Source organism: Lepisosteus oculatus, chromosome 14 (genome assembly GCF_040954835.1).
Source record: "Lepisosteus oculatus isolate fLepOcu1 chromosome 14, fLepOcu1.hap2, whole genome shotgun sequence".
Lineage (NCBI taxonomy): Eukaryota > Metazoa > Chordata > Actinopteri > Semionotiformes > Lepisosteidae > Lepisosteus > Lepisosteus oculatus.
Window position 1 is genome coordinate 26,289,387 of NC_090709.1, and position 14,283 is coordinate 26,303,669.

At 41.0% G+C, this 14,283-nt stretch overlaps 3 non-coding genes across 3 annotated transcripts; all 3 read left to right on the forward strand.

Moving 5' to 3' along the window:
• Positions 1–668: 668 nt before the first annotated feature.
• Positions 669–725, forward strand: LOC138243904 (U7 small nuclear RNA). Its single transcript, XR_011192522.1, has one exon. It is a non-coding gene; the product is annotated as a U7 small nuclear RNA (small nuclear RNA).
• Positions 726–7,067: 6,342 nt separating this feature from the next.
• On the forward strand, positions 7,068–7,178 carry trnal-caa (transfer RNA leucine (anticodon CAA)). Its single transcript has 2 exons — positions 7,068–7,105; positions 7,133–7,178. It is a non-coding gene; the product is annotated as a tRNA-Leu (tRNA).
• A 2,769-nt stretch (positions 7,179–9,947) lies between these two features.
• On the forward strand, positions 9,948–10,029 carry trnas-gcu (transfer RNA serine (anticodon GCU)). Its single transcript has one exon. It is a non-coding gene; the product is annotated as a tRNA-Ser (tRNA).
• The last annotated feature ends 4,254 nt before the right edge of the window (positions 10,030–14,283 follow it).

A 14,283-nucleotide genomic window follows, 5' to 3' on the forward strand; every position in this document is an offset into this window, starting at 1 on the left:
AAGGGGGCAAACACTTTTTCACACCACTGTATAACCTAATGAGATGGTTTCATTTATATTGTTTTGGGTATATTTATTAAAGTTTCCTACTTTGTGAATATTTGTATTTGTTTGTGAAATTAAAATAAAGTTCTTAAAAATAAATAATAAATAAATGGAAGGTTTTCTGAAGTCAGAAAGCCAATTTATTTGGTGGAAAAACAGATTGGTGAAGCTCCTCCTCTTCCTTACCTTACAAGGAGAATTCCAAGGTCATCTCCAGAGCTACAATCTAACAGTTGCAGTCACTATCCAGTGTATTTGTTTACATTTTTTGTTTCTGGCGTAGCTGTTATATTAATTATGCTAATATGTAACTTAACTCCAGCATGAATAACTAGAAGAGGAGATCAGCTCCATTCCAGACCATGAGTCTTGTGATTGGCTTGGCCAGATCTCTCATTTGCATATTGGATTTGGAAATATAACACTAAACCCTCTTCTTGCATGGATTTAATTTACACCAAGAGTCACCTTCTGTGTATTGCCACTTCAGTTTTTTATGAGTAGTTGGGATTAACAGTTGACAGGCTTTATTTGTTGAATTTTAAATCGTCTTGTATTATCACCCTGACTGGCCTGTACTCAAAGTTTGGTAAGGTACATGTGTTTTCATTTCCTTTACCAAGTGGAATTTTTGCTCTTTTAGTTTAGTCTAGAAGGCTTTCTGAAGTCAGGAAGCCCATTTTTGGTGAAAAAAGGTATTGCACTTGGATATCATGATAAAGCTGTGTGTTTCCATACAATCTAGCAGTTATGATTCCTGGTATTTGACTGTGATTCCCTGGGTTTAACCTTAGGTGTGGGAACGTGTCTTTTTTGCCTTTTCGTTTTCAATTGATCAGCACAGTATAGAAAATAGACCCATAAAGCAACATCAGCAATGAAAAATGTGAGAAAAGTGATCACTTGTTTTAGCTTGCTTTCAAAAACAAACCCTTTGATGTGATCAGATAGTCAGATAGTCTTTCAGATAGTCATTCTTCTGCTTCCTAAATTTCCTAGAGACAGGTCTTTACAGCAGAACTGACAAACGTGGCAAAGCAACCTGATAAGACCAGGTCCTAGAAGTCACTACTCAGTCAGTTACTACTGCCGAAATGCAAGCCCTTCCTCCAGCCTGAAGAAGTTGATCCTACATTACTCGTGAAGAAGATGTATCTACCAAACCTCAGAGAGCTGAGCTGGATCACTCCCCTTCTGAATGACGTTGCAGTAACACTCTACCACTCCTCTTCGTGCACTCATGCTGGAACTTTGGGAGGCTACTGCAGACAGCAGAGGTTGGATCGTACACAGAGGTTGAAATAGCTCAGCTGAGAAAGCCTTAGACCGATGCTCTAAAGGTCCCTGGTTCAATCTGGGGTTTTGGCATTTTGTTTCTCTCTGCAATGCCCTGTGTCCAAAGTCACACTTCCCTTTCTCAGCCTGAATCCCAAACTAGAGTCTTTGTGTCCTTGAGTCCCTCTTTTACCGACACTGATGAAGTACAGAAATAACTTAACATAATTTGCACTCCTTATGGTGTTTTATGGTGGGACCTGTATTTCTCTATGAATTTCCTTAGTGACAGCCCATTTGATTTCAATATATTTCTGGTGACGTTATTACATCGGTCTCCCCTGGTGGCTTGTTTTCATATCCCACTTCTGACAATGACTTTTCTTATGTCACTTTGATGGGAGTACAATTGGAAAAAAAACTAAAATGTGTGTAGTTGTTTCCATATCAAACCTGTCTTCCATTTTATACAGTATTCCACAGGAGTGAATCAATTCCTTGTTTAATTTTGCAAATGACCCTGCTGTCAAAAAAACTAAATTCCCATGTAGCCAAGGAGTTGCTGAAAAGCAACTTCACTTTGATGTTTTGTGTTGTTATAACTAATTCATCTCCTTTAAAAACAATAGATTTCTGTAGAAGAAAGGTGTCTTACACTACAGTTTAAATTGTAAACAGGTCATAGAAAATGCTCCTTAGCTCCCTGTCAGGAATCAAACCCCACTCTCCTGTATGACAGGCAGGGATTCTCACCATGGTTAAATTGCAACCGTAATAATATTGACAACATTAATAAATGCATATATAATTGAAATTGAAAACATGTCTAACACAGCATCTTTTCTGGTTATTTACCACAATGCATTGCTGATATTTGTTGTTTGCCATTTAGGTTAAATACTGTCATGTTTTACTCAGCAATCGTCTTTTGATGCGTAAGTATAAATAATGATAATACTATTTGAATACATACAGGTCTTAATATTATTTTGATTAAAATAGGAACAAGTTATAGGTTTATTCCATGCTGAAAAAAAGAAGAAAGAGAACACAACGTTTCGGCCGTGTAGCCTTCTTCAGGTGTGAGAGAGACAGGGCAGTAGGCAAAGGTAAAGTAGCGGGAGAACAAAGGTTGGGAGGGAGGAGGAGTGAGAGGCGGGAGCAGGGGACAGAAAGAGAGGCCAATCAAGAGGTGTTAAGTCAGAATGGGTGCAGAGGGGTGTGAAATGAAACTTCCAATGAATGGAGAAAATTTAAAAGAACAGTAGTCTGTCGTTAAGGGAAGGGAGAATGTGTGATCCTAGCTGCAGAATAATTTTAGTTTCGGTGGTCTTTCTGATGTATGAGTTCGGAAAACCGTCTTTGAGAGCACAGATGGAGAGATTAGAGTGGTCGTGGCCGTCAGAGGTGAAATGAGAAACAATGGGCTTGGAGAGATCTTTAATCTTCACAGCCCTGATGTGTTCTCTGAAGTGGTCTCCGGGTCTCCTTCCTGTTTCTCCAATGTAGATGGCTGGACATTTACTGCAAGAGATACAGTAAATAAGGTTGCTGGAGGTACAAGATGCTGTCTGGGTGATCCGGAATTGTCCTGAGGGGCCTTGAATGAGTGTGGTGGTGGCTGTGTACATGCAGGTGATACAGCGAGCTCTGTTGCAAGGGAAAGTGCCTGGTGTGGATGGTTGTTGAGGGCGGTCAAGGGAGCTGTGAACAAGGAGGTTACGCAGATTAGGTGGTCGGCGATATGAGATGATAGGGCGATCAGAAAAGAGGGCCCCAATGGAGGGATCATCCTGTAGGATGGAAAAGTTCTGGTTAATGGTCCTGGGGATAGGAAGTGTGTAAGGGTGGTAAGGAAGCACCAAAGGAATGCGGTTGTTACGGCGGGAGTTCCTGATCGGGTTGATGGTCCTGGGGGTGTTTTTGGCTCGGGCAAGGGCCCTGTCAATCACACTGCTGGGGTATCCTCTGTTGATGAAAAATGAGTACATTTCAAGGGCTTGGTTCTCGAAGTCAATGTCGTCGCTGCATAATCGTCGTAACCTAAGGAACTGTGAAAAAGGAAGAGAGTTTTTAGTATGGTTGGGGTGAAATGAGCTGTACAGGAGGTAGCTGTGTGAATCCGTGGGTTTGTAATAAACTGAAGTGGACAGTCGGGGGTAGTTGATAGACAAGTCAATGTCTAGATTTCTACATCATTCTACATCATGAATTCTACATCAAATGACCTTTAACAGTCCTTTGATGTAGAATTAAGAAAATGGGGAATTATTTGATCCCATTCTCAATCCAGTAGTTTATGGACAGGCGCTCTCAGCTGACTGTGTGCAGGAGTGATGGGTGATTTGGAATTCTATGGGCTCAGTGGGACTCTGGGAGTCAACTCAGGGCTCTGCTGTAGATTCCTGTAGAACCGGTGTGAAATGATAATGTATCGTTGGCTGGTATTGTTAATGTAAAGTTTACTGGTACGTTTCGGCCAAAACATTTTCTTTCTTCTTTTTTTCAGCATGGAATAAACCTATTACTTGTTCCTTTGCAGCTTACGCATGCTGACGCAGCTACCCACCTGAACTACAAATTGTATGTTGGCCATTCTGTTACACTATATTGATGAATCGTACAAGATCATAGGATCTATAAGCCTGAAGACTTGTCTTGTACAGTGCCCTGATAAAAATCAAATTAATTACACTAATTTTTATGGAATCCCATTTCCGGTAGTGAGGCTTCCAGAGTACACGGATGGAATAGTGGATGGTGGGCTTTTAAATTTGTTTTTTATTTAAACACCAGAAATACAAAAACGAAGACAGAATATGAAATAAGATACAGAAATAGACACTTCACATCCAGAAGAATTCACAATTATAAAAGCTGAAACTTATACTTTTTAAATATTTCCATTGTCTGTCCTTTTTTACTTAAAAAAGAAACTCTTCTTTAGCTCAGCTGGCAAGGCCTGGGTTCAAGCCAATGCAGTGAGGCACGAACTAGGGTGGGAGCGGCGAGGGCACAAGCCCTGGAACCCGAATCCGTTACAATAACAAAAGGGCAGACAATGAAAAATGGATTATTTCGAAGTCCCAAATGTGAGATAAAGTCGCAATTATGAGATATAAAGTCGGAATTCTGAGTTTTTAAGTCGCAATTCTCAGTTACTAAGTCGGAATTCTGAGATACCATAGCGCGTTTTTATTTTTACTCCCTCGCGGAAACGGGCTTCCATAGAAATGGTCAGATTCAGAGCCATTGCAGTTCATGCTAATTAGAACAACGCCAGTACTGAAGCCTCAGCACCGTACTGACTACTGAGCACAAGTTCAGCTGCTCGCCAGCTTTGTTACGCACAGTTTTGCATTGCTATTGAGCTCAGAGCAGGAGCTGATCTTCAGACAGTACCGTGTTAAAAAAGCAACATGAGCCAGGCAGGAGTCAAACCTACAATCTTCTGTTCCGAAGTCAGATGTGTTATACATTACGTCACTGGCCCTAATCTTACGGTGCTCAACTGCACCATAGTGACCTCAGCTCATGTTTTTTATCAAGTTTTATCTATATCTATATCTAGTTTTTCAAAGGTCTTAAAAAAATGTTTATCGCGATTGTGAAAGTTAGAGAAGGTGTACCAGCGCGTGCCTTTATATCGCCAGCTTCAGTCTCGCCTGTAGCTGCGAGAAGGTTAAAAGCGCACAAGTGATCTGTCTTTCGTCAAAATAATTGCTGGAGCAGCAGGACGTAGAGTACCATCCAGCAGCTGTAGATGGTGCTCGGGGAAGAGCTAATTCTGTTTTCAGCACAGGGAGCAAGAATGAGCTCAGTCCTGCTTCCAGCAGAATCCATTCTGGTTTGGTTGCTGTCAGACTGTGCATCTGAGGCTTTTTGGATCGCAACGTGAAAAAAAAATAACAAAAAACAATTGCTCACATCGTGTTACTTCCACCAGAGGAAGGGAAGATATCACTTTAAAAAAATCAGAACTAAATATTTGGATCCGGGGCCTCATACTTATCAAATTATTAAAATAATAATTATTTAACTATCAGATTGTGTTTCTGCAACATTTTGTGCACAGTATGCCATATTCAACAATAAAACAACAGTCACAACGATGCCTTTACACCCAGTCTGGGGTATTTTCCCCTTTTATATTTTTGCCACTTTATATCGAACCTGTTATACTCCCAGAAGTGCGCAGTAGCTTCTACTTAATACAAATATACAATGCACCGCTGGTATAAACAGATGTGTGCCATGTCTGCCTTTGTAAGCATTTGTTTAAAAAATAAGTTCACAATATGTTAAAAACACAAAAAGCACAAACTTAATAATACAACGATACAAAATCAAATCCAAATCTTAAAGCCAATTAAGTACCTATCCTTTGAAAACAGAGAACACCTTTATATCTAAAATAAAAATGTGACATTTGTATCTACTTTTGAATTACTGTACAAAGCAGACAGAGTAGTCCCTGAATTCAAAGATCAGATCTTGGCCAAAACAAGACAATCGGACGTGAGCTGAATTCGGAACAAGAGCCTCTGCTTCGTCGTTTATTGAGCTTTTGATCAAAGTCTGAGTGAAAAAAGATCGGCTATTTTAACTGTTTGAATGAAATACACAAAGGGCACCTGCCTTCAAGCCAGAGTCAAACCAGCGACCTAAGGATTCCCTCTAGTTTCAACTACAGTCCTCCACTCTACCAACTGAGCTATCAACAGATGTCAGGAGCTGCTCTCTGGCACATACTGCCCAATGTAATGAAATGTTCCGGATGATTTAAATCCCAGATCGACATCGTTTCCAACTCGTTTCCTTAGTCTTGTTTACCTTGAATTTAAGCCACAAACCAGGATTCTACTGTATAAACTTCCGGAGATATTACAAAATGTTTGATGGAGCATCAATCATTCCAGGCGGAAATTGACTCCTTTTTCTTTCTCGAGGGATCATATTAAACATTTAATTTGGATCGAGAAGAGGATCACCATGAGACACAAAACAAACAGTTTCATTCTGTCTTTATTAGAATCTGTATCACAGCTAATGCATGTAAAGCCTTTAGTATGCGAGAGTGAGAGTTCAGTTATGCCAGGGAGTGTGAGAAAAGAGAACTGAAATTTAGTAAATTAATATTTAAATAGAGTGTAAATCTTCAAAGTGTCACTGCAAAATTATTACAGGGGTCTACAAGCTGCCGGACATACTTGTTTTGGGACTATTTCCAATAAGTACTGCATTAGTAGTTGTGTGTCCTTACTGGTATCTTTTAAACATTTGTCTATATACAAACGGGACAGAGACACAGTAATAATCCGATTTTAACGTGTCCTGCATTTTAACTTACTGAACAGATAAATTGAAATGTTCTGATTCAGAGCCCCTGCAGTTCGTGCTAATTAGAACCACAACAATACTCCTGAGTCCTGAGCACCACACTGAACAAAGGTTCAGCTGAACTCTGACTTTGTTCAGCACGACTTGTTGTTGCAGTTGAGCTCAGAGCTGGAGATGATCTCCATATTCTACCACACTAACTAGTCCTAAACGTAGTACACAGTACACACTTTTTCAAAACAATTTAAAATATTACACAAAGGCTGTAAAGCACACTCTAAATCGATCCAAATATTTGATTTCCGCGATCCGTTTAGGCAACATTAGGCAACGTGGCGCTTCTCCAGCAAAGCATTTCTCAGTTTTGTGAACTACTGGTGCTTTTAACACACCAACTTACGTATCTCGTCAGGATGGCCGAGTGGTCTAAGGCGCCAGACTCAAGCACTTCTGTCTTTCTATTGCTTGGGTGTTCTGGTCTCTGAATAGAGGTGTGGGTTCAAATCCCGCTCCTGACAGCTAGCTTTTCCCTCTCTTGCGTTTTTCCTGTCTTCTTGTGCTCGCTGACAACGACAGAAAGAAGAAAACGGAGAAACCGGCTTGCGGGCACATGATGGGCAGGGAAATGCTTCGTGAACACTTCAATGTGATTAGCAGAAAGTCAAATAGGCTTCGATTTCTCCCTTAAGAACTGTTTGGGGTGCCTGTAATCGAGTAAAGATTTACGGTCAAGGTATGCATTCAAAGGTGAAAGACCAAAATATAAATCCAGAAGAAGATGTATTAAAACATATTGTAACGCTTACGGCCGACAGGCACTGTGTAAGAGCCGGCGTACCAGAGCAGGTGATGTCACCGCCCTTCCCTGTGATAGCAGGACTACAGCTACCGGGCTGTAGAGAGATCTCTCTTTAGCTCACAGGGCTGGGTCGCTGCAGAGAGATGCGGGAGTCCCGCGTTCGAGCCTCAGTCGGGATGGGGCGGTTTCCCCTGTATTTCATTAAATGTGGCATTGTGAAATCAGCCTGTAGCCCTACGGAATGCAGCCACTCTCCCGGTGACAGCGGCAGGAGCCGAGAGGATTAAATCAGAGCTCGAACAGAGAGTTAAAAAAATATGGGCAACTAGAACATAGATCATAGAACATTTTTATTAAACTTTCCTATCTGCTCGGCCTTACTGAAGTATTTTAGCTGCATTCTGGCTTCTATTTATATACTTTACAGTAGATAGTGTTTAGTAAGAGAAGAGAGATACAAGCGCTAAACCCCCACAATAACCAAACCTTAACTAAAACAGGAGGATCAGTTTCTGCTCGAGACAGCCGTTTTCTGAACTGTAAACCTTCAACACTGGCTGGAGACGCTGTGTCCGGACTCAGAGGTTGTATAAGAAAAGACTCGGAGAGCTGCAGGCGCGACTCATTGCTCTGCGCTCCCCGTGCGGAATGCGCGTGTCCTCCCTCCTTCATTACCTTCATACACTCCTCTCAAACCACATCAAACTCCTGGAATATTTCGGTGAACAGATACTGGATCTTTCTTTCCGAGATCATAGGCAGAAACAATAAACACGGTGAAAACAGGAAGGTATTCTGATTGTATAGAGAAATGCGCAAAAATACATTTCCTAAAATCCAATAAAATCTAGTTACATTCTGATGTATCTGAATAGTTTTGGCACAGTTGTTACAGCAAAGAGACAAATAAACTTTTCTTTAAAATTTCATTCGAGCTGTAGTTTTGAAAATGTTTTTTCAATTCTCTAAATAATACAAACACAAACACCCGTTGTAAGCGTCTGACCATTGATATTCTTGAATTACAGTATAAGCCCGTACACACGCTGGCAGGCAGTTCAGCGAATATGATGCCCCTGCAGGAGGCGAATATTAGACAGACGTATACATACAGTCATCGTGTGGAGTTTATTCCTCCTCTGCCGCAGTCTTTGCCTCTTGTCACATTTGCGCTTAATTGTCGATTTTTTGTATAGAACACCGAATATCTTGAGGAAGCCTGTCAAGCGAAGACTGATGGATTATTGAGGTGCAAACACTGGTTCAAAATCAACACCCTCTGCTATTGCCGTTGTTTCTTTGATAGTTTCTTCAAATTCCTCATCTGACCTTCAATATCGAGGGATATTGAGCATAATACCATACAAATTGTAACTTTCTTTTGATTGCCAGTTTTATTAAAATGCCATCCCCTTTTACAGTTATTTTAGATGTTTGGCAAGGCGTAATATCCCCCCTCTCACCCTCAGCTAAAATATTTTAAAAGTACAACAACATTTCATTATATTGAACAGCGTTTATGTTAACATTTATATTCAAATTAAGGAAAATATACGAAAATATTAAAATAGAACTCCGGCGATCTGTTGTTTTTGCTTGTCAAGTTCTCGAACAATTTTGCATTGTTTTTTAAATTACTTTAGCTGAAGATGCAACGGGTGCATAAGTGAATTCTCCCGCGACTCACTGGAACATATAATTCCATGGGTGAATACTAACTGCTTGCAAGTTGCCATTGTCGGTAATTATTGGAAATTCCCGGGAATGTTGACTCTGGTACTCAATTGTTTACTACTGCAAATATCAAAATAGTTCAGGTTTTGCGGAACAATTAAATTTTTGCAGTGATGATGTTTACTATAGGAAGAAGTGCGTCCCTGGGTGGGATCAAAAAACCCACCTGGGGGTTAATAGCCGAAAACGCAAACCGATTGCACCACAGAAATGCTTACACCTTACTTTTTTCATTTACATACTTTTGGTGAACAAAAAAATTCGCTCGCATTTCATCTTTCGCAAGCTGTATGATTTAAAAAAAAAACAAGTTCTTCTGCAAAGGAAATGAATAAACGCATTAAACCAAATTAAGACCTCTTTGAGTGTCCCAAATTACATATTCTGTAAAACAAGACAGGAAAAAAAAGGTACCGCTGGAATTTGGATCCAGGATTTCCTCTTTATGAAACAAGTGTTTTAACCAGCTTTACCACAGCACCGGCAGAATACTTTTCTTATACAGGTGGGTAACCACCCTCAAACCTTTGTTCTCTCGCTATTTTACCTTTGCCTACTGCCCTGTCTCTCTCAAACCTGAAGAAGGCTCCACGGGCGAAACGTTGTGTTCTCGTTCTTCTTTTTTTCGGCATGGAATAAACCTATTACCTATTCTTATACAGCCGCTTGGACACACCGCTCTGAGACATCTGAGGTCGATGTGCGCTGAGCCTGGTCGCCGAGCAAAATCATGCCCAAGGAGAGAGGCTCTCGTGACGAGGTGGCCGAGTGGTTAAGGCGATGGACTGCTAATCCATTGTGCTTTGCACGCATGGGTTCGAATCCCATCCTCGTCGGTTTATGTTTTCGACTTGTGATCCGTTTCTAAGTCGGACTTGCTTTCTTTAGCTACTGTAGTAGAGCAGTAATATTTCTAGCGTTGGCTGACATGCTTACAGCAGTAGCTGACAGATATAGTCTCTTAATATTTAGGTTAAATGTATGCTTTGTACTGCTTTCACCTGATATTAATAGTAGTCCTGATGACCGATTTAGGGACATGGCGCATCTTGAAAATGTTCTTGTTAATTTCAGTTTGGAAAAGATGCACTCACCAGAAGCAGAAATTGGTCGCATCTGCAAAATGCGCAATGCAATAGCAATGTCTTGCTATGAGTCCTTACCTATTTCAGGAGGCGTTGTAGGACTTTTTTAGTTCAGAAAAAGCTATCAATTCATCTTACATTTCTACTCCATCAATATTAGCAATGCTATCTTTACTAAGCTCTAAATATAGCTCTAAATAAATGCTAATTTTAAAATACTTTTTAAAATAAATGTTATTCCATATGTTGTAACTTTGTGGTATTTAGAAATTTTATCTGAGGATGCAAGGGAAAGTATTATACAACTGTGAAAGAGGCTTGTATTTTAATACAATTTTCGATCAAAAGAAAACCAAAGTCCCTATGATATTACCGTCAATATCCCTTGATATCAACGTTCAGTTGAAAGATTTGAAGAAACTCTCAAACAAGCAACTGCAGTAGCAGAGAGTTTTGATTTAAACCGATGCTTGCAGCTCAATACTCCATTCATTCTTGAAAGAAGCAACGACAGGGATATTTTGAGTGTCTCCATGATCCTCTTCTCAATCCAATAGAAAGGTTTTATATGATCCTGATCCCACTAGAAAAAGGGCCAATTTCAGCCTGCACTGATGTCCCTTCAAACGTTTTATAAGAACTCTGGACGTTTATACAGTGGAAGCCTGGTCCATTTCTTCTTCTGAACGAGACTATGAGAGTGAGTATTTTGACGTCGAACTGGGATTTAAATAGAGGAACACTACACTACATTGGGCTACACGTGTGACAAAGCGTTTCCTTTCCGACATCTCGATAGCTCAATTGCTAGATCTTAAGACTATAGACAAAAACAGTGGGCATTTCTTATGTCCCTGGTTTGAATCCAGCTCGAAGGATGGTGTTTTCTTGTTCCTTAATCTTCTTCTTCTTCTTTTTCACAGCCTTAGTCCCAGACTGTCCTGGGGTCAGCTGCTTTGGTTGCTCTTCTCCATTTGTCTCTGTCGAGCACATCTTCCTCACTCACTTCACATACCTCCATATCTTTTCTCACACAATCTATCCATCTCTTTCTAGGCCTGCCTCTTCCTCTGTTACCTTCCACCTCAAATTCCATTACCCTCTTTGTTACTTCCTCAACGTCCCTCCTCATGATATGTCCATACCACCGTAACCTCGCCTCTCGCATCTTCTCAACCACATCCACCACCCTACATCGTCTACGGATTTCTTCATTTCTGATCTTATCCTTCATTGAAATCTGCAGAATCCATCTCAACATCCTCATTTCAGTTCTTCTCATCAAGTACTCTTCCCTCTTTCCAACTGCCAAGCATTCAGCTCCATATAGTAGTACAGGTCTAATCACAGTCTTGTACATTTTGCACTTTAATTTTCTGGGAATTTTCCTGTCACAGATTATTCCAGTTATTTCTCTCCACTTGTTCCATCCAGCTTTCACTCTTTGTTTTACTGCCTCCAGTGTTTCTCCTCCCTTTACCAGTTTTAATCCAAGGTATTTAAAGTCATCAACTTGTTTCAGTTTTCCTCCATTTGTCTCCTCAACATTGGTCATAGTATCTCCTCTTCTCTCCATTACCATTATTTCAGATTTTTCTGCATTCATTTTCAGTCCACCCTTTTCCAGACTCCTCTGCCATTTGAACACTTTCTCCTGTAGTTCTACTTCTGAGTCTGCCATCAGTGCCACATCATCAGCAAAGATGAGTTCCCAAGGCACTTCTGTTCTTACCTCCTCTGTCAGTGTGTCAATAATGTTTATGAAAAGGAAAGGACTTAGTGCTGATCCTTGGTGTACTCCAACTGTGATTTCAAACTCTTTTGTCTCTCCCTGTTGTGTTATCATCTTCGTAGTTGCATCTCTATAGGTTGCTTGAACTAACTTCACCATGCTTTCTGGTACTCCTTTCTTCCTCAAGCACCAATACACCACCTCTCTGGGCACACGGTCATATGCCTTCTCCAAGTCCAGAAAGGCCACATACAGCTTTTTCCCTTTCTCTAGTGTCTTCTCCTGTAACTGTCTCATCACAAAAATGGCATCTGTTGTGCTTTTCCCCGCTGAGAATCCAAATTGTGAGTTGTGGATCCTGATTATCTTCCTGAGTCTCTTGTCCAGAATTTTTTCCAGGATTTTCAATCCATGTTCCAGAAGTTTTATTCCTCTATAGTTTTTACACTCCATTGGGTCTCCTTTCTCCTTGTAGATGGTAACCATACTGCTTTTTGTCCATTCTTCTGGAATTCTCTCTTCCTTTGCAATATTGTTTAGCAATCTCGTCAGCCACTGAATCCCCTCTTCATCGAGGTTCTTAAAGTGTTCTGCTGCTATTCCTGATGGTCCAGTTGCTTTGCCCACTTTCATCTCTTTGATAGCTTCTGTCACTTCCTTTACTGAAATTTCTTGGATTGGTCCACACACTACGTCTGCCTCCACTAGGTTCTCCCTCTCATTTTCTACATTTAACAGATTTTTGAAGTACTCCAGCCATCTTTGCTTGATCTGTTCTTCTTTAATCAAGACTCTGCCTTCTCCATCCTTGAGTACCGCCACCCGGATAATATCTTTTTTCTGTCTCGCTCTATGTTTAGCAATCTTGTAGATTTGGTCCTCTCCTTCCTTTGTTTCAAGTTTCTCATACCATTCTTTCCAGGCTCTTTCCTTTGCTCTTGCTACACTTCTTTTTGCTACCTTCTTTAGTCTCTTATATTCTTGTAATTCTCCAGTGCCATCTTTCAGTGCCTTGTATGCTTTTTTCTTTTCCTTCAGTGTTTCCTGAACTTCCATATCCCACCACCACTCTTCATTTTCCCTCGGTCTGCCTCCTCTTGTCTTTCCACAAACCCTGGTAGCAGCCTCTTCTAGGATGTGGCTCATCTCAGTCCACTCTTCTTCAACTGAAGGCTCCTCTGTTTCCTCTGTGTTGTTTTTCATTTCTTTCACCAGCCTGTTGAAATCTACTTTGTTTTCTCTCAGTTTCCACACTTTTGTTCGTGCTGGGTGTTTCCTCTGCCTTATTCTTCGCTCCTTCAATATTGTGATGTCCATCACCAGTAGCCTGTGTTGTCTGGTAACAGCCTCATAGGGCAGGACTTTAGCATCTTGGACTTTCGCTCTATCAATTCTTCTCACTAATATGTAATCTATTTGGGTATCATGGCCTCCACTCCTGTATATCACCTTTTGCTCATAATTCTTCGTGAACCCTGTGTTCACTGCAAACAATTCAAGAGCTTGGAGTGTTTCTAGTAGCCTTCCTCCTTCTTCATTTCTCTCTCCTAGCCCTCTCTGACCATGTTCATCTGGATAATCTGGGCATTTCTCTCCTAAATGTGCATTGAAGTCTCCTCCAATTACCACCATTTCATTTCCTGGGATTCTGCTAACCACTTCTTCGAGATCTTCCAAAAAGCTATCCTTTTCCTCCTGTGGTCTTCCTACCTGTGGTGCATATACAGAGATGATATTCCATAACCCACTCTCAAAAGCCACCTGTACATTGATAATCCTGTCTGAGTGTCTAACCACCCTCACTATCTTGTCTGCTAGGTCTTTGCACACTATCACACCCACTCCATTCATTTTGGTACTCTTTCCAGCATATATAATCTTGTATCCCTCTCCTAGGTGTCTTGAGCTGTTTCCTTTCCACTTGGTTTCTTGCACACACAAGATCTCCACTTTTCTCCTTGCCATGGTTTCAACCAATTCTCTCCCTCTCCCTGTCATGGTGCCAACATTCCAACTCCCCACTCTCATTGACTTAACATTCCTTCCAGGCCCCTTCACCTTGTTTCTTTTCTGTAGCCCCCACTCTACAGTTTTCCCCACAGTAGCATAATTTCCATTAGTACCCTGTTGGGAAACAGCACTAATGGCGGACGTTGTTAACCCGGGCCCCGGCCGATCCGGTATGTGCTTTGTGTTCTTTGCAACCATGGTTTTGGCAAGATGGTTTTACGTCGGATGCCCTTCCTGACACAACCCTTTTAGTCGCCTCTTAC